Raw genomic sequence first — 2,500 nt, 5'->3', positions numbered from 1 at the left:
TGTAATAGAAAAGAATGTTATGGCAGTATAAAATTACCTACAGCACATGGTATTCCCAGGTGGTCTCCCATCCAAGTACTAACAAGGCCCAACACTGCATAGCTTCCAAGATCAGACGAGATTGGGCATGTCCAGTGTGGTTTGACTGTAGGTGCTCAAAAACATTAACTTTAGACATCTTTTACTTCTTAACTCAAGTAAATTTATTGATAAGTTGAAAAAATTAAATTAAAATTTAATAGAAAAGAATGTTATGGCAGTATAAAATTACCTACAGCACCTGGTATTCCCAGGTGGTCTCCCAATCAAGTACTAACCAGGCCCAAAACTGCATAGCTTCCAAGATCAGACGAGATTGGGCATGTCCAGTGTGGTTTGTCTGAAGGTGCTCAAAAACATTAACTTTAGACCTCTATTACTTCTTAACTCAAGTAAATTCATTGATAAGTTGAAAAAATTAAATGTAAAATGTAATAGAAAAGAATGTTATGGCAGTATAAAATGAGGTACAGCACCTGGTATTCAAAGGTGTTCTCCCATCCAAGTACTTACCAGGCCCAACACTGCATAGCATCCAAGATCAGACGAGATTGGGCATGTCCTGTGTGGTTTGGCTGTAGGCCCTCAATTTCATTAACTTTAGACCTCTTTTACTTCTTTACTCAAGTAAATTCATTGATAATTTGAAAAAATTAAATGTAAAATGTAATAGATAAGACTGTTATGGCAGTATAATATTACCTACAGCACCTGGTATTCCAAGGTGGTCTCCCATCCAAGTACTAACCATACCCAACACTGTATAGCTTCCAAGATCAGACGAGATTGGACATGTCCAGTGTGATTTGGCTGTAGGTGCTCAAAAAGATTAACTTTAGACCTCTATTACTTCTTAACTCAAGTAAATTCATTGATAAGTTGAAAAAATTAAATGTAAAATGTAATAGAAAAGAATGTTATGGCTGCATAAAATTACCTACAGCACCTGGTTTTCCTAGGTGGTCTCCCATCCAAGTACTAACCAGGCCCAACACTGCATAGCTTCCAAGATCAGACGAGATTGGGCATGTCCAGTGTGGTTTGGCTGTAGGCGCTCAAAAACATTAACTTTAGACCTCTATTACTTCTTAACTCAAGTAAATTCATTGAAAAGTTGAAAAAATTTAATTTAAAATGTAATAGAAAAGAATGTTATGGCAGTATAAAATTACCTACAGCACCTGGAATTCCCAGGCGGTTTCCCATCCAAGTATTAACCAGGCCCAACACTGCATAGCTTCCAAGTTCAGACGAGATTGGGCATGTCCAGTGTGGTTTGGCTGTAGGTGTTCAAAAACATTAACTTTAGACCTCTTTTACTACTTAACTCAAGTAAATTCAATGATAAGTTGAAAAATTAAATGTAAAATGTAATAGAAAAGAATGTTATGGCAGTATAAAATTACCTATTGCACCTGGTTTTCCCAGGTGGTCTCCCATCCAAGTACTAACCAGGCCCAACACTGCATAGCTTCCAAGATCAGACGAGGTTGGGAATGTCCACAGTGGTTTGGCTGTAGGTGCTCAAAAACATTAACTTTAGACCTCGTTTACTTCTTAACTCAAGTAAGATCATTGATAAGTTGAAAAAATGTAATGTAAAATGTAATAGAAAAGAATGTTATGGCTATATAAAATTACCTACAGCACCTGGTATTCCCAGGTGGTCTCCCGTTAAAATACTAACAAGGCCCAACACTGCATAGCTTCCAAGATCTGACGAGATTGGGCATGTCCAGTGTGGTTTGGCGGTAGGTGCTCAAAAGCGTTAACTTTAGACCTCTTTTATTTCTTAACTCAAGTAAATTCATTGATAATTTGAAAAAATTAAATGTAAAATGTAATAGAAAATACTGTTATGGCAGTATAAAATTACCTACAGCACCTGGGATTCCTAGGTGGTCTCCCATCCAAATACTAACGAAGCCCAACACTGCATAGCTTCCAAGATCAGACGAGATTGGGCATGTCCAGTGTGGTTTGGCTGTTGGTGCTCAAAAACATTAACTTTAGACCTCTATTACTTCTTAACTCAAGTAAATTCATTGATAAGTTGAAAAAATTAAATGTAAAATTTAATAGAAAAGAATGTTATGGCAGTATAAAATGATGTACAGCACCTGGTATTCCCAGGTGTTCTCCCATCCAAGTACTTCCCATGCCCAACACGGCATAGCATCCAAGATCAGACGAGATTGGGCATGTCCAGTGTGGTTTAGCTGTAGGCCCTCAAAAACTTTAACTTTAGACCTCTTTTACTTCTTTACTCAAGTAAATTCATTGATAATTTGAAAAAATTAAATGTAAAATGTAATAGATAAGACTGTTATGGCAGTATAATATTACCAACAGCACCTGGTATTCCTAGGTGGTTTCCCAGCCAAGTACTAACCAGGCCCAACACTGCATAGCTTCCAAGATCAGACGAGATTGGGCATGTACAGTGTGGTTTGGCTGTAGG

The 2,500-nt window shown here is 37.4% G+C and overlaps 9 pseudogenes; all 9 read right to left on the bottom strand.

The window, feature by feature from the left end:
- Positions 1-34: 34 nt before the first annotated feature.
- Positions 35-153, bottom strand: LOC148499943 (5S ribosomal RNA; annotated as a pseudogene).
- Positions 154-268: 115 nt separating this feature from the next.
- LOC148499942 (5S ribosomal RNA) lies at positions 269-387 on the bottom strand (annotated as a pseudogene).
- Positions 388-738: 351 nt separating this feature from the next.
- Positions 739-857, bottom strand: LOC148499941 (5S ribosomal RNA; annotated as a pseudogene).
- A 116-nt stretch (positions 858-973) lies between these two features.
- Positions 974-1,092, bottom strand: LOC148499940 (5S ribosomal RNA; annotated as a pseudogene).
- A 116-nt stretch (positions 1,093-1,208) lies between these two features.
- On the bottom strand, positions 1,209-1,327 carry LOC148499939 (5S ribosomal RNA; annotated as a pseudogene).
- A 115-nt stretch (positions 1,328-1,442) lies between these two features.
- On the bottom strand, positions 1,443-1,561 carry LOC148499938 (5S ribosomal RNA; annotated as a pseudogene).
- Positions 1,562-1,677: 116 nt separating this feature from the next.
- LOC148499937 (5S ribosomal RNA) lies at positions 1,678-1,796 on the bottom strand (annotated as a pseudogene).
- Positions 1,797-1,912: 116 nt separating this feature from the next.
- LOC148499936 (5S ribosomal RNA) lies at positions 1,913-2,031 on the bottom strand (annotated as a pseudogene).
- Positions 2,032-2,382: 351 nt separating this feature from the next.
- The window catches only part of LOC148499935 (5S ribosomal RNA), a 119-nt pseudogene continuing 1 nt past the window's right edge, over positions 2,383-2,500 (bottom strand).

Source organism: Taudactylus pleione, unplaced genomic scaffold, assembly GCF_031769625.1.
Source record: "Taudactylus pleione unplaced genomic scaffold, aTauple2 ptg000550l, whole genome shotgun sequence".
NCBI lineage: Eukaryota > Metazoa > Chordata > Amphibia > Anura > Myobatrachidae > Taudactylus > Taudactylus pleione.
Note: the sequence above shows the minus strand (reverse complement) of the source record. Positions and strands in the feature narration are given on the sequence as shown.